Source organism: Hyperoodon ampullatus (genome assembly GCF_949752795.1).
Source record: "Hyperoodon ampullatus genome assembly, chromosome: 8".
Classification (NCBI taxonomy): Eukaryota; Metazoa; Chordata; class Mammalia; order Artiodactyla; family Ziphiidae; genus Hyperoodon; species Hyperoodon ampullatus.
This window is the reverse complement of record NC_136921.1, coordinates 16899028-16924399: the sequence shown is the minus strand read 5'-3', so window position 1 is coordinate 16924399 and position 25372 is coordinate 16899028.

Below are 25372 nucleotides of genomic sequence, written 5' to 3'. Positions count from 1 at the left end.
TCCTCTACTGAGATTCAGCCATCTTTTTCTTGATAAGTGCCTGGTTGCTGAAAATCTTTGGCTAGATTCCAAAGTTCTGACAAAGTTGATTCTAACAGTGACTTGCCAAGTTATTCACTGTTTTTGTGGAAGGACAAGACCTAGGTGTTCCCTACTCCACCATTTTTACTGATGTTAGTTAGAGCATCTCCTTTTACATCATAAAAACAGCTGGGGTAGAGAGGAGAATTTACCAAGAAACTATATTTTTAAACTCCTTGTAGCTCATAAAACAGCAACTTATCTAATTTTCATGTTTTGTCATATTGTTTAGAGTTTATGTTTTACACAGTTGTAAATCATCTGGAGGGTAGTAAAGTTTGCAGGTGATTTAGAGGCTGCATTGCATGAGAAAGGCATATCTAAGTGTATCAACTGATTTGTCCCCAAGTTGAAATTTTCTAGTTTCATGGACCTCATGTTTATTGTTCAAAGCCCTGAATTTTAAAAAGAGAGCAAGGGCTGTGGTCCAATTTAGTGCACATAGTCCATTTCCATTTCATAACCATACATGTTTGATTTTTTTAAACTGAATGCTTCAATAGTTATAAAAAGGAGGGGTAAGTATTTTTGAAATATAGAAATAAAGGAAAAGGAAGAGATAAGATAAAAAACACATGAGATTCTTTATCAAGTTGGAGCTGCCAAGATTTAGACATTCATGAAAAATTCAACTGCCTTGATGATATCCATCCCACTTTCCCATTTATCCCTCATTTTCCCTAACCATGTGTCTACAACAAAATATCTACTCAACACATATTTGTCAGATTAGTATTATCATTGTAAATGATGGGAATGTCAGCTTCATAGTCTATAAGTTACTCTATTCCCCTCTGGACATGAATGGAGGAACAATATCAAGATTATTTTCTGCATGTCCTGGAATATTATCATAAATCCTGTCATAAATTAAAGATGATAACAGCTCCTTAAATTTGTAAATCAATGATGAGATTCTCTCATTTAATGGCTTCTGTTTACTTTATGAAGTGCAAAGTATCATTTGTGAAAGTGAGATAGATGGTGATGGGTTTAAAGGTTCATGCCAGATACTGCTTTCTGAGCACAATATTTAATAATCACAACAGACCATGAGACAATGCTTTTAAGTTCCCATTGTACAGATAAGGGAATGGAGTCACAGAAAAAAAAATGTTGATTAACTTACCCCAGGTCGCATTTCTGGTATGTGGCAAACTGAGGTTTAAATCTAGTCAGTCTGATCCCAGATTTCATGTCCTTAACCGCTAAACTAACCCACTTAAATTGAGTTTATGACTATGAATTTATGGACAAAGATCTTTGTAATTATGTGGATTTTCTCCTCCAAAACTCTTCAGCCCAGGTATGGGCACTGATAATATGGAACTCCAGATTTAGGTTTTTGACAGGCAGATGTATTAGAAAACCAAGTTTGGGATTGACATGTGCACACTGCTATATTTAAAATAGGTAACCAACAAGGACAAGGTATAGCACAGGGAACTATGCTCAATCTTCTGTAATAACTTAAATGAGAAAAGAATTTGAAAATGAAGAAGAATTTGAAAAAGAATAGATACATGTATATGTATAACTGAATCACTTTGCTCTACACCTGAAACTGACACAACATTGTTAATCAACATTACTCCAATATAAAATTTAAAAAAATTAAAAGAGGGTATAAGGTAAGATGAATAATAAGAGAATGACCACAGTGATGGACCCTAGACACTGATTAGGGAAGGACAGGTAGAAGGTAGTTGGGTAGTGGTGAAGAAGGACTTGGGATTTTGGAGGTCTCAGTAACATCTCAGAGCAGGGGCTGTGTGAGTAGCTAAGTGAGAGAGCTTTTAGGATAAAAGATAGTGGTCAGAGAGTAGGGTCTTGCAGTGCAAGGTCTCACACGTGGAACAATTTTGCCTTTTGTGTGAAAGTCTGGAGGTAATTGGAGATGATGGTCAACTAGAAAGATTCCACAACTTGAGAGTCCAGACTGTTAAATTGGATGACCACATAGATGTTAAAGAGATTCTAAGAGATGGTGGAATCTGGGGAAGTGAAGGTCTTTGAAAAGTCAAGCCTTGAGTTCATTCACTTCCAGTCATCTAAGAATTGCCGTTTGCCTTTGTGGCTTACTTAGGAGAGCTAACCTGAAATTATCAGTCACAGTGTTCTTGCAGTAGGGCTTCTGTGATCCCAAAGAATCGCATTTTTGAGCATTCCAATTCAGGAAGAAGAAAAGAGATGCACAGATAGTTTATTCATAGCATATTCTTACTTTCAAGCATTTTATTCTTGAGCTTGCCACCTGGGAGGATTCTGAATTAAGGAAGAGGAATATGAGGGCTCTAAAGGGTTTTTATTCACAATTTCATTAAAATTTGTTTGTTTGTTTTCTCTCTGCCCAGACTCAGATTTCTTCCTAGTAAGAAGATTGGTAAGGAAAGCACACTTTGAAGATCTTCCTTTGCCCCCCAGCCCATCCCAACATGCATTATTTACCTAAAAGCCTTTGCCATTAGCCACAACTTTCTCAGTAAATTCCAGTGGTTTGTCTTTCCCATAATTGTATGTGCCCTCCCTGGTATAGAGAGGAAGGAATGTGCCCTATCAAACTCAGTCCTCATGGACCCATGGCTGGCTCCTTGAGAAATTTCATGTCCTGGGAGAAACTCTGGTCCAGCTAGTCTAAATGAAAAGGCTTGGCAAATGTTTTCTGAAGGTCTGGCACTGCTCGTGCTCTGCCCTGCTACTCATACCTTTGGAGACTTATCCAAGAATCCATACAGACCATGTGTGAGCCAGCAAGCCCTGAGGGGACTGGCAAATCCCGGCAGCCACACACAAAGCTGACAGGAACCAGCTGACAAGCAGGATGCACATGTGCTCAAGAGACGAGAGCCATAAGGTAAGAACAAAGGAGGTGAGCATTACCCATGACTCTGAGCCAAGATGACAAATCAGTTAGACTCAGGATCATATGGAAGGAAATGAGCCACATCCCTGCAACCCACAACTAGCCTCGAACATCCCCGCGCAACCTCCTCACCCATCACAGATACTCATTCCTACATAGACTGACCAGGAAGGTGAGATTTCAACAGTTCAGGGTTCAGATTTCAACAGTCCCCATTCCACCATCACTGGGACACCTGAGAAGTTTCCCAGGGAAGAAATTCACAACTATTTTATCACTGACTATCCTCGGGTGGTAGACTTATGGGGAACTGGTATTCTTCCTTCTACTTTTTAAAATTTTCTATTTTTCTCTAACAAGCATGCATATTATAAAAGAAATATAAGCTTATTTAACCTTGATTCCCCTTACCTTCAAACAAGGTCCTTTTATCTTTTTATGTATAGGTAGGGCAGACTTGAAAACCCTTCTAGCTGCTCCCAACCCAGGATTTCTGGCCAAAGAGGGCAGGTTTCTGCAGTGACTCCTCATTTTATTGAAGTAGTGACCCCCCAGAGAGGCCCTTCAGTAAACACTGGAATGTTCTCAGCACAAGAGAGAAACATGATAAAGATCATGACACCATCAGTTCCAACACGTCTCAGAAAAATCTTATACTATGATTTGGAATATTTAGACATCTTGCCCGTTAAGGAAGATTGAAACTTATGTGTAAACTAAACTAAAATCAAATCCTCCTCCCCACCCCACCTCTATCCAAATTGTTTTAGGTCGCTGGCTAGCAACACCCAGCCCCATTGTGAGACTCCAGCATTAAGGAGCCAGCTTTTGTCTTTATCATTTTTTGCAATTCGTTTACCTAAGTCTTGACCCATGTATCTACAGCTCATAAAGGAAACTTTTTTTTTTTTTTTTTTTTTTTTTGCGGTACGTGGGCCTCTCACTGTTGTGGCCTCTCCCGTTGCAGAGCACAGGCTCCGGACGCGCAGGCTCAGTGGCCATGGCTCACAGGCCCAGCCGCTCCGCGGCATGTGGGATCTTCCCGGACCAGGGCACGAACCCGTGTCCCCTGCATCGGCAGGCGGACTCCCAACCACTGCGCCACCAGGGAAGCCCAGGAAACATTTTTATCTTCATATCATGGTTTGAGGATGGAGAGAAGATGAAAAAGAGCTAGAAATAAAGTCTGGATAGTCAAATACTTAAAGAAAACAAAAGCACTCATTCAAAATGTGTTCAAACTTCCTAAATCTAAAGTACTCTGAATACAATTCACCTTCAATTCTTATTTAAATAATATACAACCTGACCCCACCCTCCCTACCTCTAGAAAAGAGATGTGAGGAGGCGCAGGAGGTGTGCATACAGGGAGTATAAACTCTTAGATATGGAAACTTGGAATAAGTTTTAGTATAATGAAACCTCTGTAGATGAGAAATGCACCCTTTTTATTAATTTAGTAGAACTTTAAAATCATCCTCCTTATTTCTGCCACAAGGGAGCTGTTTCTCTCTAAACTAAGACAAATTTACATAAATTAAAATCTTGCTTTGTTAAGCTTCAAGTTTCAGAGGGAAGGGAAGGGGGATCTATTAATAATCTACAATTCTTAGGTATCTGCTGTGAGCTGGCACTGTAGCATTTGATTAAGGCATGCATCTCCCTTCATTTTTGACAAATCCTCTGAGTTGGGAACACTGAGGTTCAGAGGCCAAGGACTTGCCCAAGGTCAGCTGCTTAAAAGACAAGCTCAAGTTCAAGGTCTGTATGAGTCCAAAGCCTCTAACCCCTTTCTCCTTTAACAGTCTTAAGGGTATTTTCCCCATTAGTTCCAATAACTAATGTGATCGGAATTCTGAATCATGTGCGTTTAGCCTTATAAAAAGAAAAAGGTGATAATACAAGAAAACTCAGACCAAAGCATATAATAAATTGATCACAGTAGGTTTGCCTAGCCTCATGACTGTAAACCTTCAATATGAAGTTCTCTTTTCTAGTGCCACAAGTAGTCTATCCTATTATTTAAGCGTTTTAAAACATTCTAAATTGTTTCTCTTGAGGCTATAATAACTTTTGAAAGGACTTTCTGGAATTGCTTAAACATGTAAGCTTTCTCCTTCAGAGCTATAACGACTTATATGTAAAACAAATTCATTCACATGCTCCTAACTTATTCCCCTTGCTCCCCATCTTGACTCATTTAGAAAAGTCTAAGCCAGGTTTTCAAAATGGCTTTTCCTAGTTTTTCATCTCTTGGGATTTAAAATTTAAATTTATGTCTTGGATACCACAGGCCTTCTCGTTTCCTAATTTATTTTTCACTTACTTCAAGCCATCAACATATCCCTGCCATCAGGTTTGATTTATATTGCTTGGGAACATAATCCAATCATGAATCTTCCTTGGGAATGCCAACATGGCATGAGAGAGAGAGAGCTTACTTTAATGATCTTTTTAGAGTAGAAAACAAAAGGCAAAAAAATCGGTGGAACTTTAAAAATACCACTAAGCAAACCCTCTAAGCCTACAGTAACTTAAGAAACTTGGCACTTCTCTGAATCCAAAATTGAAAGTAACAATCCTTCAGACTATTGCTCTTTGCTATTCTCTCCTTTTTGCACACAGAAACTGGAGTTGGCCAGCTGAAGTTATGAACAAAAGACCTCAAATAACCACAACATTTTTCCCACCACGACTCCAGATTCTATGTGCATCTCCACCAAACCCAGGCACTTCCTGTTTTACGTGACCCGGTGAACATATCTGGTCCTTTATGCTATGCCTCATTGCTAACTGAGCATGGGTACCTTCTGAGTCACAGGGTGTTTTTGTTGGTTCTTTGTGTTGTCAGTCACAAAAATCAACACTGATGATTCAGCTAAAGAGGATATTTGTTAGCAAGAAGTTGTGGTATCTCCCTGTCACAAGCAAGCCTCAGTCAGGAGACAAACCAGGGAGGCTCCAGGGATATTAGCTGCAAGAGTTCATAGACCTTCTAACCACTGTTGTATACTTAACATGGCTCAGATTCAAAGACTCTCAGATTTGGGCTTCCCTGGTGGCGCAGTGGTTGAGAGTCCGCCTGCCGATGCAGGGGACAAGGGTTCGAGCCCTGGTCTGGGAAGATCCCACATGCCGCGGAGCAGTTAGGCCCATGAGCCATGGCCGCTGAGTCTGCGCGTCCGGAGCCTGTGCTCCGCAACGGGAGGAGCCACAACAGTGAGAGGCCCACGTACCGCAAAAAAAAAAAAAAAAAAAAAAAAAGACTCTCAGATTTGATGTCTCTTTGTTCCATGGTTAGATTCTCTGAAGAGAATTTCTCCTTAATCCAGCCAGGGCCAGGTGATTACCCCAGGTCCCTGAGTACATTCATAGCCACCAAGGGTCAAACCGTGGATCCTGGGAACTACGCCTTGAGAAGGGAAAGTACCTGTGCCCCAAGAGGCTTCTCTAAGAGGTATCTCATAGGCACAGGCTCTATGCCAGCACATAGCACCACTGATCTTCTGAGGTTCTTCAGAAGAGTGACAGTCCAGAAGACATCTCAAGTTTAATTTGCAAAGACTATGTTAGCAAATGCAAAGTTAGCATATATGACATCAGTCAGTAGAAATATCTATTTTCTCTTAGTTTAATTTGCAAATATCAATACAACACGTACAATGTACAAATACTATGCTATATAACATGGGTCTATTAAAAAGAAACTGGCCCCTACCATCAAAGCAAGTGTTTTCTGAAACTGACCTGATAGTTTTAACTAATAGTCATTCATTCTTTCAACAAATATTTATTAAGCTCCTACTATGTGCTAGGCAGTGTTGTGGTTCTGGGGGGTTCACTAATGAAGACAAAAATTTCTATCTTCATGGAGCATTTCATTATTAGATGAGTAAAGTAAGTAGTGGCTAAGAGATGGGTCCAAATCTTGGCTCTACCACTTAGTGGGTGAGGGGTACATTTCTGAATCCCTCTGTTGTTCATTTTGCTCATTTTTAAATTGAGAATGATAATAGTACCTTCTCATAGTGTTGTCATAGAAGTGTATCTGTTATGTAGCAAGAGCTGCTATCATTGTCATCATCATCATTATCATCATCACTATCATCATGTAACTCTTCAGAAAGATTTTCATCCCCTCTTACTCTGAGGTCAATGCTAGCAATGATCCCTCTCTCTACCCAACTTCACCAAAAAGCTCTTCTTAACCAGACTGATAGAGTTAAGCACGGGAGTTTTATTTACTTACTCAATGAGTGTGTAAGGGACTGTATTGGATGCTGGATTCACCAGAAGCAGATGCTGAGATGGAGTTTGGGATTTAAGATGTCTATTAGGGATCAACACCTGTGAAAGTAAGAGAGAGGGAAGCACAACTGGGCAAAGCCCAGCAAATTTGTGACCAACCTCCAGGATGTTCTGAAGCTAATACTGTCTGTCAAAATGTCCCTATTTGAGCCATGATGGCTGAGTGTTTTAGTATCCCCACTACTGTCATTCACTAGGGAATCTGTCGTCATTCACTAGGGAATCTGTAGTACCTAGCCAGGGTGTCTCCATGTCTACCACAGACTGAGTAGGGTCTGAATAAGGGGAAAAAAAAATCCCTAGAACACTTACATTTTAGTAAATAAAAGGCCATATGGATAGTGGTAACAGAGAGAATGTGCTCAGGCAAAGGGCTGCTAAGTCTTATGCAACTTCATTTAATAGAAAGATTACTTCTGTCTAAGAACACAAAATAATAGTGTTTAACTCTTTAGGCTAAGAGGGTGTTCAAAGAGGAACTGAACAAGAAATTAATAAACGCTTGCATGATTTGTGTATTAGTGGTTCTCATTTAATTGAACTGAATCACTTTAATTAAATTGGCATGAGAACATCTGACAGTCTGTATCCCTGAAATTCAAAGTATGGTCCACACACTTTGATGGTCTGCAGACTATTTGTTACCAGCTCTTAACTAGATAAGTACAGAGAGTAAGAGTAAGCATTTAGAAAAGGTTTTAGCAATTTAACATAATGATTTTCCATCTATTAAAGGTTACAGTAAAAAATTTGCACTTGTATTTTGTACATCTGATTTTTTTCTACTTTATTTTCGTGGTAATTCATTTATGTTGTATGTTACAAAAGAGTTGCTCTGTAATGGATTAGACTTTTAAAGAATATATGTTCTTGGGCTTCCCTGGTGGTGCAGTGGTTGAGAGTCCGCCTGCCGATGCAGGGGACACGGGTTCGTGCCCCACTCCAGGAAGATCCCACATGCCGCGGAGCGGCTGGGCCCATGAGCCATGGCCGCTGAGCCTGCACGTCCGGAGCCTGTGCTCCGCAACGGGAGAGGTCACAACAGTGAGAGGTCCGCATACCGCAAAAAAAAAAAAAAAAAAAAAGAATATATGTTCTTTAACCTTGTGGTTTAAGAGTCTCTGGTCAACATCACATATGTCTTGCTTTCATGCATACTTTTAATTTATTTTTAAATATATATTTCCTTAAATCTAAATCCTTGTCATAATTATTACTGTTAATTTGGAAGTAACACTGTATCTCATTTAATAAATGAGTGTATCCCTCCTACAAATAGCCTAAAAAGAGAATTAACTTTGGGTTATATTAATATATATATATATATATATATATATATATATATATATATATATATATATATAGTGTTTACCTTTAGCACAGAGATTCTTTTTTTTTTTTTTTTTTTTTTTTTGCGGTACGCAGGCCTCTCACTGCTGTGGCCTCTCCCATTGCAGAACACAGGCTCCGGACGTGCAGGCCCAGCGGCCATGGCTCACGGGCCTAGCTGCTCCGCGGCACGTGGGAGCTTCCCAGACCAGGGCACGAACCCGTGTCCCCTGCATCGGCAGGTGGACTCTCAACCACTGCGCCACCAGGGAAGCCCTAGCACAGAGATTCTTAGCTCCTTGGGATCTCTGGAACGATAAAAATATCGTATGCATGATAATGAAATGACTGGTAGTTGGAGATCCCTAGGTAGTTACAGAATGGGAGTTGGTTACCAGAAAGTCTATGATTAGAGAGTTGAAAATTTTAGCCCCATTCTTGACTTCCAAGGAGGGGAGTGGGGCTAGAGATTTAATCACCAATGACCAATGACTTAATCAATCTTGCTTACATAATGAAACCCCTGTAAAAACTCTTTACAGATGGAGTTTTGGAGAACTTCCAGGTTAGTGAACACGTAGAAGCACTGAGAGGGTGGCCGCACACACCCACCCCACTCTGCTTTTCCCATCTCTTCCATCTGGCTATTCCTAATTGTATCCTTTTTAATAAACAGACAAACATAAGTAAAGTGTTTTCCTGAGTTCTGAGTTCACTGAGTTGTTTAGTGAGTTATCAAATCTGCAGACAGGGTCATGGGAACTTCTGAATTTGTATAAACAAAGCAGAATTCAGAGGAGCCTGGGTACCTCATTTGCAGCTGGCATCTAAAGAGCTGGCAGTCTTGTGAGACTGAGCCCTTGACCGGTGAGGTCTGTGCCAACTCTGGGTACTCAGCGTCAGAATTGAATTGAATATCAGGACACCCAGCTGATGTCAGAGAATCAGAGAATTGGAGACTTGGTTAGTGTTAGGAAACACCACACATTTGGTGTCAGAAGTGATGTCAGAAAACAGACAACACTATTTTATATGAGTCCAATTTTCTACTAACTTTTATTTAATTATAAGAGATATTCACATATATGTGACATCAACAGAATGAAATAAAACCAAATAAGAATGTAATAAAGTTCTTAAAATAACATTGGTAGAGAAATATGCTTCTGATAAAATATTAACAATCCTCAAAATAAGTTATCCAGCATAAATACAGAAATATCATAATTTAAAAATTTTGTCAACAGTACCCTCAAGCTGCAAAAGAAAAGTAGTGAAAAATGAACAGAGCAAAATACACTGAGATGAGAAGCTGCTCTTTCCACAGAGCTTGCCCCGAGGTATTTCATAGTGGACCACTCTGCCACAAGATCTGTTTCCCTGAATCTTAGGAAAAATCCTAGCCATCATAAATTATTATTACTTATTTTAATGTGAGCTAAAAGAAGGAAATTACTCAAACATCGTACAAGTATTGAATTAAAATCTAGCACATAGACAATTTAAGTTAATGGGGATATATTTGTAAAAGCAGGTCTTAATTTTTTTTCCAAAAATAAAATATATTGTAGGAGGGAACAAGGTGGCAGTGTAGGAAGACTCTGAGCTCACCTTTCCCCCACAAACACATCAAAACTACAGCTACAGGGCTTCCCTGGTGGCGCAATGGTTGAGAGTCCGCCTGCCGATGCAGGGGACACGGGTTCGTGCCCCAGTCCGGGAAGATCCCACATGCCGTGGAGCAGCTGGGCCCGTGAGCCATGGCCGCTGGGCCTGCACGTTCAGAGCCTGTGCTCCGCAACGGGAGAGGCCACAACAGTGAGAGGCCCGCGTACCACACACACACACAAAAAAACAAAACAAACAAACAAAAACTACGGCTACATATAGGGTAACTCTTGCTGAGAATGACCTGAAGGCTAGTGGAATTGTTCTCCTACCACCAAGGCTGTACAGAAAGAACCATAAGGAGTCTAGTAGAAAGGAGGGGAAAGGCATATCTGTAATATGTGAGTGATAAGCTATGGGAACCAGATGAGCTTCAGATCCAGAATCTGAGAAAGAGACCATCAGAAATAATCATTCTCTAACACTGAAGTTATTGAGCAATAATACCCAATAAATTAAATTAATTATAATTACTTTAAAACTGTGATTTGGAAATTGATGATTTTTAGAGTAAATATTCTCCCCCATTTTCTATTACTTATCATTTAAAAGAATCTCTCCAATTTGTCAATAATGTAAAATAAGCCAAAACCTTGGATACTTTAATAAGTCATAAGGATTTTGTTGTCAGGATATGAAGTTTGTGTATTGACTTGAAAACAGAGAAAGAAAAGGGCCAGATATTAAACATTAGTTTGTGGATGTCAAGTACTATTTGATAAAGATCAAAATTTGATTCTACAGGAAGCATCCTTTGAGTGTATATGATAGCCACTAAATAAATTACTGTTCATTGATTAATGTGTGACTGAACTAATGAATAAATTAATGTCCTTAACAAGGAGATTCTCCTATAGGAATAATTTCTTTGGTATAACTGTCCTCTGTTTACAACTAATTTTCTTGAGGGATGAATCTTTGCTTACCAAAAAAGTTTTCAATTTAAAGTTAAGTTTTCTGGGTGAAACTAATCCCCATAAACCGTACCTTTTCCTTAGGTCAATTCTACCTTACAGTATAAATGAATAAACTGACGTCTTGCGTTTGTACTGGATTCTTATGAATTTGGTGAAAATCAATTGATTTCCTAAGATATGACTATAAGATTAAAGAAAAAAGTTAAGATTTGCCCCAGAATAAACAAGTTAAAGTCATGAGTCCTAGAGAATCTAAAGTAGAAATCCATTTGTAAAACGCAGCCTGGAACAATCACCTGGACTTATCTTGTCAACTCACAGCCTTCACCACTGGCATACTTTCCACACATACATGCACAGACACATACACTCAGACTAAATCTGACCTGCTCACTTTTCCCTCTTCTATTCCGGTTTAACCCCTGAAGAGATGCATGTTAAGGCCAGAAGTGCTTTACTTTCCTAGGGAAGAATAAGAGCTATAAACTGTAACTGGCTGCTTGCCACTGTTGAGAAGAGAGGCAGAAAACATCGGATAGACCCTTCTCCACTGTTGTCCAGCTCTCTCACTTCCTTATGGGCTAATGGTTTATGTGTGTCATACCCTGGATGTCATTTCAATCTTTAGGTTCACAGAAGTAATGATTTAGACTCAAGTAGATACTATCTTTTTAAAGACCCAGTAAAGTTGTAGATCTTAAAAAGAAAAGAAAACTTATACTCACTATACTCAGCTGATGTTCAAGTATCCCTTTATTACTCTCTCATAAAGGGTTTGCCTTAGGCAATCCTTTGAGCATTGTAGAAATACTGAATAAAGGTAAACATCTTATCCAAGTTCATCTTACCTTCAGTTCAATAAAATTTGCCACCCGTTACATTTGACTCCAAGTAACTTTGGTGTTTTAAGAGTAAATGGAGGGCCTCCCTGGTGGCGCAGTGGTTGAGAGTCCGCCTGCCGATGCAGGGGATACGGGTTCGTGCCCCGGTCTGGGAGGATCCCATATGCCGCCGAGCGGCTGGGCCCGTGAGCCATGGCTGCTGAGCCTGCACATCCGGAGCCTGTGCTCCGCGATGGGAGAGGCCACAGCAGTGAGAGGCCCGCGTACCACAAAAAAAAAAAAAAAGAGTAAATGGAGGTGAAAATCGGAAGAGTTGGTGGGAATTCCCAAGCATATCAGAGAATTAAAAACTCAGATAAACTCAGCATGCTGGTAGTGGAATGAAATTTAGGGATCAGTTGGTCTTGATTTCCTAAAATTGTGATCTTAAAAAACTTCGGGGCTTCCCTGGTGGCGCAGTGGTTCAGAGTCCGCCTGCCGATGCAGGGGACACGGGTTCGTGCCCCGGTTCGGGAAGATCCCACATGCCGCGGAGCGGCTGGGCCCGTGAGCCATGGCCGCTGAGCCTGCGCGTCCGGAGCCTGCGCTCCGCAATGGGAGAGGCCACAACAGTGAGAGGCCCGCATACCACAAAAAAAAAAAAAAAAAAAAAAAAACTTTGATTCGCAGATATTATGTAATATTTACTGATGCAAAGGTCAAGTAGTCAAATTTTGGAAGTGTTGGTTAAATAAACTGAAATCAAGTCTATGTCTTGTTATACTTCTCATAGTCCTTAAAATGTTAACAGTACTTAGTGTACCTCTAAGAGGGGCATATAAACAGTGTACAGCACTCCAAGAAAGGTATGGAAAAAGCATAGGACATTTCCCAGGGTTATTTGATCATAGAACTCTTTCTTCATAAAGCATCTATGAACATTTTATGGAATACAGTTTGGGAAATGCTGACCTAGTTTAATTTCCTCATTTTAAAGGTGAAGAAGGAGACTTTGTGAGAGGAATTTGTGCAAAATTACAAAGCAACTCAGTGACAGAACTAGAACAATAAAATCAGAATTTTCCACACTACATATGGCTTAGGAAACATTAGAGGGATGTGGGAAAATTATAATTATACATGGTATTATATCAGGTGAACTATACATGTAATGGCAAAAAGAATCAAGGAATCAAAGATAACCTACTTTCATTTTGATGTTAGTGCAAAATGTTTTTGTTAAAAAAAAAAAAGCCCAGAGAATAATTTATCAACAATACAGAACTGGAGAAATTATAGTGTGCCCCTTCCATGTGGTAAGTAATTTAGCTAATTATCATATTCAACCTGATCTCCACAACCAGTCTGTGAGGTAGAACATCAGTTTGATGGCAAATAGCAGAAAACTCGACAAACAGGAAAAAACAAATAGTGGCTTAAAAATAGAGGTTTATTTTTATTACATTACAACCCTCCTGGAGGTAGACATTGGATGCAGCCACTGAAGGAAATCAGTAAGGATTTGGACTCCTGCTCTCCTCACCCTCTACCAGCCTCAGTGGAAGGGTCTGGTGCTCACCATCATTCATGGCTGCTGCACCTCTAGGTATTTTGTCTGAGTTTCAATATTGAAGAAGGGGGCTGAGAAGGGGTTGAAGATTTGTTTTGTTCCAGCTGAATCAGTCCTTTTTCATCAGGAAAACAGACTCTTTCCTGGAAGCTCCACCAAGTAGACTTCTGTTTATATCTAATTGGCCAGAACTATCCTCATAACCCTCCTTGCAAGGAACTCTGGGAAATTGAGTTAAATTTTCTTGTCAATCCAAACCAAATCAGGGCACTGTTAATAAAGAGAAAGGACAAAGGGCTAGAGATAACGGTGACTAGTTGTGTCTGCCCATGCAGGTATTATTATTCCTATTTTCCTATGAGGAGACTGAGATTTGAAGAAGTTATATACTTTGCCAGTGTCACACAGCTAATAGGTAGATATCAGAGAATGAAGCTAGATCTATTTGGGGTCTCAAAACTGGTATGTTTTCCAGCTTCTCTGGGAGGGAAGAGAGGCAAATAGGAAACAACATTCAAATATAGTTATCGTGTCAAAGAGCTACAGAATTCAGACAGGGGAAATCTGTGGATTTGGCTCATGAAAAGAAAAGCAGAGTTCTAAAGTGCCTGTTTGTTCAATTTATTCATCCCACAAAATAAGGTCTAAGTTGGGGAATAAGCATCATTTTTCTTGGCCTCTATTGGAATACATGTTGTTTGGGTTTCAATGAGAATATATACTCCTAAAATTTGGGTCCCTTTGATATTTTCATTGATTTTTTTTTCTCTAACCCTTTTATGCTATTCTTCTTCCCCTCCTCTACCTCCTTTCCTTCTTCCTCATCTCCCTCTCCAGATGCACAGCCACCACCCCTGGCTCCCCACCACACACCCTTTTCAACACATCTTATTTTCTAGGAATTTTCCAGATTAATTTCTTCTTATATAGTCCAAGAGAAAATGAAGAGTAGATGCAAAAATGACCCTCCGTCCTAGCTGCAGGAAAGCTTCTTGTTGCTAGGAAACCAATGGTGGGTGCTAACCATCCCTCACTAAACGAGGGCAGCTCCCAGCAGAATAATTCTTTTTGTGGAAGAACCTAGACCATGATTTCACTTCCTACTTCCAACTGGTTCTGTCCACATGTATGCTTTTATTCTCCAATAACAAGCAGCAGGAATGATTAAAAATAATTTTAGGGATGTGAAATTGCACATATGAGGAAGATCAGAGGAGTTGTGTAACATAATATAGTCATGAGATTAAAGGGTTTCTTATTCTCTAAATATTTCGATCATTGTTTAGAGAGGGGGGTACTGTTCTGCATGGGAGCAAACTAGATAAAATTTAAATCATATTGGGGTTAAATACATAATAGAATGATTATTGCTGGAAGTTTTTACTTTTCAGCCGAGATAGGCATATGGATGGTTAGAAGTAGTTAAATATGATGTTGTCTGTATACAGCATATCATTACAAGGCACATCCTCTGAATTGATTTTCTCATCTTTTTTTTTTTTTTTTTTTGTCACAGACATATGCTGTAGTTTGTTTGCTCAAGTCTGGCCTGAAGGGAGCTAAACTTAGAGATCTAGGATTATATCATTTTAGAGTGAGATGAAGGATAGTAGAGGACATAGGACAGTTTAGAAAGAAATGACTTATTCATTTATTGAATAATTATTGGCATGTCAGTTACATGCCAGGCTCTTTCTAGACGTTGGAACAAAAAGATCTGACCCCTCAGAGCTTATGCTTTGGTGGGAGAGATGATTAATAAATAAGGTAATTAAGAAAAATATATACTGGATAATATTATGCTAAGAAAAAAATAGAGCAAGGGAGGGGGATATGAAATGTCAGGGCAGGTGCTGAAAGGTGAATTTTACATTAGAATCTGCTGGAAGTGAGGGGGAGAAGTATGCAAATGTCTGGGGGAGGAGCATTCCTGGTAGAGTGAACAGCAGGTGAAAGACTGTGGCAGGAGTGCACCTGACATGTGCACAGAATAGCAAGGAGGTCAATGAGGCTGCAGTAGAGGCAATGATGAAGAGAATGGTAGGAATGGAATCAGGGAATTACAGTGCATAGGGGGTAAATGCAAGAAGGGGGAGATCTTGTAAGGCTTTAGTTCATAGCAAGAACTTTAGCTTTTCCTCTGAGACAAATGTGTAACCAAAGAGTCAGTACTTACAGAACAATCATGTGCTCTTCTACATATCCCAGTCTCCCTTGCAGGTGGTTCATGCCACATGCCTTTCTCTGAGCAGAAGTGATGTTTATCACTTCCGGGTCAAGGCAGTAAAGAGACATTATGCCTCCTCCATATCTCTCTGCCCTACCACCATGTCCTTCAAATTCAACTGTTCCAAATGGAAATGGTTAGAACCATCTGACCCACATCAGATTTCACCTGAATCAAACATAAAGCTTTGTTACCTTACACCACTGAGATTGTTAGGGTACATTTGTTTCTGCAGCAGAACCTGGCTTGCTTGACTAATATACATGTGGCACTACTAGAAGAGTTTCAAACAGAGGACTGACACTATCTGCCTTACATTTTCAAAAGATAACTCTAGCTGCCATGTTAAGAATAGTCTATGAGGGGGAGCAAATGGAGAGGGAGGGAGGTGAAGTAGGAGTCTATTGCACTGATCCAGGTGGAAAAGAGTGGGGGTAGGCAAGGGTTGTAGCAATGAAAGTGGTAAAAAGTGATCAAATTTTGGGTATGCTGTTGACAGAGAGTGAGGTAGGAGAGAGAGGACACAGAGAGTTTGATCTGAACAGGTGGAAGGATTGAATTGCCATCCAGTGAGATGGGGAAGACTGGGAGAGGGGGAGAGACCAGGAACTCAATTTGAAATTAGAGATGCCTATTCAATGTAGAGACTGAATTCAGAATGTATATACTGACACATTCAAAGTAAGGATACAGAGTAGGTAGTTGGATGGAAGCATCTGAAGCTCCGGAGAGAAGGCTGGTGGTACATATTTGAGGGTCACCAGCATACAAATTATTTTAGTCATGAGACTGGATAAGGTCCCCTAAGGAATGAGTATTATTGAAGAAAAAAAAGGAACATATGAGTATGGTACTTTGTGGAAAAGCATACAGATTCCAGAAATGACTTCTGGATGAATTTCTGCTGATAAACTTCATTTAGGAAAAGCAGACAGATGCTATGCTGCTGTGGATTTGCCTTGGCAAATCCTTTTCTCACCAGTGTTCTGAATCTGGGAAGCAAGATTTATGGTGACAGGGGACTCAGAGCAATGGGTTTTCACCTGTGAAGTAGGACAGGTCTAAAAAGAAGTTATCCAAAAATGCTTATATGGGACTGAAGTGTCTGTGTGGAGAGAAGAAAGAAAGTTGTGTCTGCACATAAGGAAGAGCCATTACTAATTGGAAGAGGAAGTGTGTATTAAAATGATGCCATCCCTCACTGTCAGGCATCTTGGCACTTGAATCTTGACTATGCACTGTTGTCCACTTCACTCATGTGCTGGTCACACAACAATGGGGTAGAAAGACCAGCAGGCTTCTTTCTAGTGCCACTTCGGGAGGGGAACAGGTGATGTCTCCATTCTAATTTGGCTCTGTTTGCATATGAGCCTTCTACTCTTTTTCTCCTGGTGATAGATCTGAATGGTCATTAGATTAAACAACACAAATATGTGTGTGTGCGTGCAATTGTATGTTTTCAGGATAAACTTGATGCTGTGAAAAACAAGCTTATTACCTGATTAGCTGAGCAAAATAAAAGGTTTATTTTTAATTCTATCAAAATCCAATTCCATATTTGGTGAGTAGCCTTCCATGTAGTGGTTCTGACACTCAACTCTACTGTTTTCTAGGGCCTCAGTATTTTCCACTAAGACCTTCTGCATCTGGGCAGGGAAGGAGAGAAGACAGTGAACGTGGAAATTTCACAGGAGTTTTCAAGGTGTTAGACCTGGAGGTTGCATTCATTGCTTCCATCCATATTCCACTGGCCTGAATTCAGTCCAGGGCCTCACCTAACTTCAAGGGCAGTTGGAAGAGGTGACCCAGCTGTGTGTAGGAAGAAGAGGAACGGGTTAGGTGAGTGTCTAACCATTCTCTGTGATTGTGTAGAATGTTGCCTTATTATCTGCAGTCTTACCCAGATCTTGGGTAGATTTATGAATCTGAACTTACAAATTCAACCCAGGTTTGTGACAAAACAGACTCAGACAGAAGGCTCATTGAATTCAAGGTTATTTATCTCCATTTCCACTAGCCATAGACTGAAATAATTTCTCTTTAGAATATGATCTTGGAACTGGTCCAGAACCTTCATTATCTAATTGTTATTAAATAATTAAACAAAGTTATTGAGCCTCTTGGACCAGACACAGTTCTGAGCACTGAATATCTAAAGTTAAATAAGAAAGAGCTCCTATCTTCAATGAGCTCACAGTTGAACAGGGGAAACAAACATATAGGACAGCATTACAGGTCTCAGAGAAAGGTGTGAAAAATTAACTCCAATTGGCATGGCAGAGTCTGAAACAGAGTTCTGCAAAAACATAAAACAGGAGATGGTGCTTAAATGCAAGTTAGAAGATGAGAGAAAATTCTCCAGGTAGAGAAGAAAAGGAAGAGAATTACAGAAGAGGGAAATCACACAGTGCATCAGAGCTGAGCTCTGAGGAAGCAGCTCAAGAGGCGGGTTAGTGTGAGACTGTGAGGGGTCTTAGATGCTGAACTAAGCAATTTAGACCTTGTACCATAAGCCAAGAGGATACGTAAAGAGATGAAGAGTGACAAATTTCAATTCATAGCTTAGAAGAATCATTTAGGCAAAGAGGGGCAATAGATTGGAGCTGAGAGGAAAGGAGACAGCAAGCAGTTAGGAGGCTACTGCCATCACACACACAGGGATGGAGAGAAGATAGGTTTGATTAATAAACCTACTTTGAAACATAAAATCATTAGGCCTTGATAACTTTGTAGGGAGGGGGGCAGGGAAGGAAAAGAGATTGTAACACCTAACGCCATTTACCTTTGTTTCCCTAATCATTGACATTGTGCCTGGAACATAAGCAGTGTTGCTTGGTTGTTTCTGCCCAAGGGAAGTGGTGTCAGAAGATTGAGAAGGTTTTTAGTTATAAAATAAATTCCCTTCTCAAAAGCTCTCTAATGCTGGAAATTTGTTTAATAAGGGTTTAAAACCTTTCATTATAACATGCTTTATTGTTGATGCTGCCAGGAAATGGGCACTCTTGAACATCACCAGTGGGAGTGTATGTGGGTACAAGTCCAACTGAGAGTGATTTGGTAATACCTATTAAAATTACAAATGCATATACCCTTGGACCCAGAGTTTCCATTTCTGGGAAATTCTCCTACAGATAAATTTGTACATGTTTGAAATGGCTTATGAAAAATTTCATCCTTGCAGCCTTCTTTTCAACAGTAAAAGATCGAAAAAACACAAATGTTACTAAATAACAAACTGATTAAATAACTTATGGTATACTCATAAAATGAAATTCTGTGGGTATAAAAATAAAGGAGAATGAGTTTGCTTTCTATATGTTGATAAAGATCTTCAGGATGTGTAAAGTGAAGAAAGTAAAATGTGAACAGTGTACATAATATGGGAGCTTTTGAGTAAAAGGGGATCAGAAATTATATTTATATTTGTCTTTTCTTTTATATGCATAAAAATTCTGGAATGATACAGAAGAAATAAGAAAAGTCATTAAATCATATGAATGTATTACCTATTCAAAAAATTGAACTCAAAAGACTATCTCATTCCACAATTGTTTAAAATATAAAACACTTCCCCCCCCCATCCTGGTTTCCTGTTCCCAATCCCAGGTACCACATTGACTTAAATTTGCATCAAAATGCACATAATATCAGATCTTTTCATAAGAGCAGAGGAGGAAGTGAAGATAGAAGGAGCAGAGATGACAAGTCTTGAGAAACCTGAATGCCTGAAGAAGTGAGATAAGGGGGGTACCACACTACCTAAGGAGACAAAAGACCTGTATACAGAAAACTATAAGACACTGATGAAAAGAATTAAAGATGATACAAAGACATGGAGAGATATACCATGTTCCTGGATTGGAAGAATCAATATTGTGAAAATAACAATACTATCCAAAGCAATCTACAGATTCAATGCAATCCCTATCAAACTACCAATGGCATTTTTCACAGAACTAGAACAAAAAATTTCACAATTTGTATGGAAACAAAAAAGACCCTGAATAGCCAAAGCAATCTTGAGAAAGAAAAACAGAGCTGGAGGAGTCAGGCTCCCTGACTTCAGACTATACTACAAAGCTACAATAATCAAGACAGTATGGTACCGGCACAAAAACAGAAATATAGACCAATGGAACAGGATAGAAAGCCCAGAGATAAACCCACACACATATGGTCACCTTATCATTGATAAAGGAGGCAAGAATATACAAGAGAGAAAAGAAAGTCTCTTCAATAAGTGGTGCTGGGAAAACTAGACAGCTACATGTAAAAGAATGAAATTAGAACACTCTCTAACACCATATACAAAAATAAACTCAAAATGTATTAAAGACCTAAATGTAAGGCCAGACACTGTAAAACTCTTAGAGGAAAACATAGGCAGAACACTCTATAACATAAATCACAGAAAGATCCTTTTTGACCCACCTCCTAGAGAAATGGAAATAAAAACAAGAATAAACAAATGGGACCTAATGAAACTTAAAGCTTTTGCATAGCAAAGGAAACCATAAACAAGACCAAAAGACAACCCTCAGAATGGGAGAGAATATTTGCAAACGAATCAACTGACAAAGGATTAATCTCCAAAATATACATGCAGCTCATGCAGCTCAATATCAAAAAAGAAGCAACCCAATCCAAAAATGGGCAGAAGACCTAAATAGACATTTCTCCAAAGAAGATATACAGATTGCCAACAAACACATGAAAGGATGCTCAACATCACTAATCATTAGAGAAATGCAAATCAAAACTACAATAAGGTATCACCTCACACCAGTCAGAATAGCCATCATCAGAAAATCTAAAAACAATAAATGCTGGAGAGGATGTGGAGAAAAGGGAACCCTCTTGCACTGTTGGTGGGAATGCAAATTGATACAGCCACTGTGGAGAACAGTATGGAGCTTCCTTAAAAAACTAAAAATAGAACTACCCTATGACCCAGCAATCCCACTACTGGGCATATACCCTGAGAAAACCATAATTCAAAAAGACACATGCACCCCAACGATCATTGCAGCTCTATTTACAATAGCCAGGACATGGAAGTGTCCATCGACAGATGAATGGATAAAGAAGATGTGGCACATATATACAGTGGGATATTACTCAGCCATAAAAAGAAACGAAATTGAGTTATTTGTAGTGAGGTGGGTGGACCTAGAGTCTGTCATACAGAGTGAAGGAAGTCAGAAAGAGGAAAACAAATACCGTATGCTAACACATATATATGGAATCTATAAAACAAAAAGTGGTACTGATGAACCTAGTGGGAGGGTAGGAAAAAGACATAGACATAGAGAATGGACTTGAGGACACAGGGATGCGTGACAGAGGGGGAAGCTGGGGCGAAGTGAGAGTAGCATTGACACATATACACTACCAAATGTAAAATAGATAGCTAGTGGGAAGCAGCTGCATAGCACAGGGAGATCAGCTCAGTGCTTTGCAAAGACCTAGAGGGGTGGGATAGGGAGGGTGGGAGGGAGGCTCAATAGGGAGGGGATATGGGGATATATGTATGCATATGGCTGATTCACTTTGTTATACAGCAGAAACTAACACAACATTGTAAAGCAATTATACTCCAATAAAGGTGTTAAAAAATATTGCAACATACTTTAAATACACACACAATTTGTTGTTATGAAAAATATACTATTTCTTTAGGGCTTTCTCACTGGCTATGACATGTCCATTAGTTAATCAGAAGTATAGGCAGAGTTTTTCAGAATTGAAATATTAGTAAACCTGAGGTTTGTGGTTTCCAGAAATTTTCCTCTAGGTGTTTCATAAAAATGGATCACTCTTAAAAGGAAAGGTAAATTCGTCTGGACCCCCTGGCAATTTACTAGACCATGAGAACTTCATTTGAAGAATATTGATAGATATATCTATTTGAAGGCTGGTGTTTGGCCAGTATCTGTGGACCCAAGAAAATTAACTATTGCTACACAACCAGTACAATTCCTACAGGAAGCCATGACCCATCAGAATAATAGATTCTTCACATTACCCATTTTATATCACTTACATTCTTGAAGATTCCTCCATGATCCTAGAAGATATTCTTTAAAAATACTTATGGCCAGAGATGGATTCCATATCAGCAACTCAAAAAAAAAAGAAAAATGTTTATTCTCCCTAAAGGCTAAGTTGCTCACTTTGTTCATTCTATAAGTAGCTGAGTAGCATACAACCAAAAAGGAAGTTGGAAACAGCAAGTAAATGGAGGGTCTCTTAATTTGTCTCCTTACTACATTCAGGAAATCTCTGGAGACCAACATGGAAGACACTCGCTGATAATCTTGGATCATAATCAACATCCTAGTATACCCAGCACCTGGTTTTAATTACACAACCCAACTTTTCCATCCCCACCATCATTCATTCTAGAGTTAAGAAGGGAGATTTTACCATTTGCCCTCCAGCATAAATATTTTTCTTTCCTGCTGTCAAGAAGAACTCTTATTACATCCATTTTTTCTACCACAAAGTGCTCTGACATTTCTTATGAGTTTTTGGAGGATACGCTTGTCACCTCACAGAAGGGGGAACCCTGGTATTATCTGTCCTCAGCACATGCCCTCAGACCATGGGGAAGGAGACACAGTGAATGTCATTTCCACAAATGGCCTGTGGAAAAACCAGAAACCCACAAACCTCGACTGATGACTGTACTCATGAAGTTATGGCATATTTTGAAACATCCAGTTTTTCATTTGCTGCTTCTGTATAGAGGCTTCCCACCACTCATCTGCCCTTACTTTAGCTTTTACCTCTAATCAGGAGGAACTGTGGACCTTGGACACAGAGTGTAATTATCTTGATATTATTATTATTATTTCCTAAGAGAAATTAGTCTCCGGTTCTGACGAAGGACAGGGATGACAGGAGGAACAGAGCTACCAGGCTGTTGAGTTCTCTCTTCTCTGTGTCCCACCCGCTCAAGCCAACATCTCTAGGTAATATTCCCAAGCAGGTTAAATGTGCTCTTTTTTCTGTTGTGAACCATTGCGTAGCTTCAGAAATTTCTTTTTAAATCTCTCCAGTTGGATTGAATCTCTTATTCCTCCATGCTTCATCGTCATAGATTTATTTTTACTCTGTCTCATGAAATGTTTAGATTCCAACCAGTCTGGTCACTGGATGATAATTTTCTCAAAGACAGAGACCATAACTTATCCATCTGTGGTCATCAGAGGGCACCACACGTCCAAGGCATTGGGCAAGAAGTAGATTCTCATGAAATATCTGCTCATATCTTCAGAGCCATGCATCAGGGATCATTCCTCCGAGATTGGTATTTAGAGCTGCAAAATAGCTTGGAGATAATCAAGTCATAAAATCTCTTTAGTTTTAAGTCAGGTATTTCTAGCTATATTTTAAACATCCACCTCTTGTGCTAATATTTTTGTGGCTTTAAATGTGATTGCATTTTTATCTCTTTATTATTTTACAAATAAACATTTATTTATGATATAGTTGTTAGTACTAGGGAGTATTTGACACTTTTTTTAAAAATTGAAAATCTCTGGGATGGGGGACAATCCTTACTCCATTAGTTTATTTGGTTGAGAAAGGAATGGTAAAATTTCTTCTCTTAAGGCTACTATAGCTGCTCCCGTGGTTCTCGGTCTTATCAGGGAATCAATCAATCAAACCATAAAGTTAGTTTTACAAAAATTGTTCGGGGTGGGGAGGAAATGACCCGAAGGAAATGATCAGCAAAAGCATGGCCTGGGGGGCTTCCCTGGTGGCGCAGTGGTTGAGAGTCTGCCTGCCGATGCCCCGGTCCGGGAAGATCCCACATGCCGCGGAGCAGCTGGGCCCGTGAGCCATGGCCGCTGAGCCTGCGCGTCCGGAGCCTGTGCTCTGCGATGGGAGAGGCCACAACAGTGAGACACCCGAGTACAGCAAAAAAAAAAAAAAAAAAAAAAAAAGCATGGCCTGGAGAGTGAGTTTTGCATCTATGAGGCCATTCATTAATTCAGCAACTTATGAGGAGCACCTACTATGGAACTTTCCATCTGCCAAGAGAGATTGACATTAATAAAATATTAAACACATTTAGACATAAAATAAATTCTTTTAATTAACCAGTACTTAACAGTTTGAGGGATTAACTAACACTCTCCATTCACTCTGTTAAACTTCTGGACTGATGCTCGTGCTAACTGATACTGATCACTCTGCCAGGATGCTCTCCTTTTCTGTTCCCATCAATTATGTCATACGCTTTCCAAGACTCAGTTGTGTTTGTTCCGAAACCCACTGATGCCAGTTGCATAACTTATCGTTATTAAATACCTCAGATACCTATCATACAAATCTATGAAATATGAGCATGAAAAGAGTGGTTTCTGTGAGAACAATAGGAATGCTATAGAAATAAGCAATAAAGACAAGCTACTAAAAAAGGTTATTAAATTAAGTGTGGGTAAGGCAACTGTAAAAGACTGGGGAGAAAAACTTAAAATATAAAAGATTCTGCTTTCAGATTCCCTCTCAAATGTCATTTAGTTCTCTTAAAAAAAAAAGAGTGCAAGATGTAGATATTGCATTTTGTGTGTGATTGATACAAGAAAGATGAGGGACGACTTTAGTCCATAAACTTAAAGTCAAACAGAAGACCTGCTTCTGCATCATAAGATTGGAAAATAGATGCATATTTATGTTTTAATTTAAAGTAGAATATTTTCCCCCTAATTTACTGCTTTTAAAGACTGGATAAACCAACTACCAGTCCTGGACAATTCAGACAAAAGTGCTTCCTCTGATTATAAAGTGCTGTCATGTGTCCCTGAGGTTCAACTGGATATGGTTTTTCTTTGGCAAGTCCATCCAAAGAACAAGCCAACATTCAGTGATCGGGGGAAACTCACCTGCAGATTTATAAGCAGCAAGTGACAAACTAATTATAAGAATTACCTAAGATTGTAAGCCCACACTCAAACCTTTGGAAACTTTTCTTAAAATGTTTGCCATGTGTACTATTAATTTTGTATCACCTTTCAGAACTTAATGCAATGCAGGAAAGAGTTTACAGAATTTTATGAGCTCCTGAATGGGTTACAGGGACAGACCTCTGACTGCATTTCCTAATATTTCTAATATCTTCCAGGATCAGACAGGGAGAACTCTATGCTACTCTCTCAAGGATTCCATCCTTGAAATCACTGTTACCTCTAATAATGTTGTTAATGTTTCATGATGAAATGAATAAATGGAAACATACAATTTAGGATTTTTTATTAGTAACTATTAAGATCTGTCAGAAATATGCATATTATGCTGGGTAAAGCTAGTAATTACTTAAAGTTGTGGCACTTGCTATAAAGGAAAAATGCAGTGTGAAAATTTCCCTTCCAACTACTTCATTACCCGGATGGTGACATGGTGAAAAAAAAAAACCTGAGATCAGATGAACTATTTCCTCTCTTCTGTCAAAATAAATAAATAAAATTCGATTCAGTCCTATCTCCTGGACTACCAAACTAATTGAGTCATATACCAAGAAGAGTCGCTCTGCAGTCACATTATTCTTGTAGCTACCACACTGTAATCCTACTCTCCCCC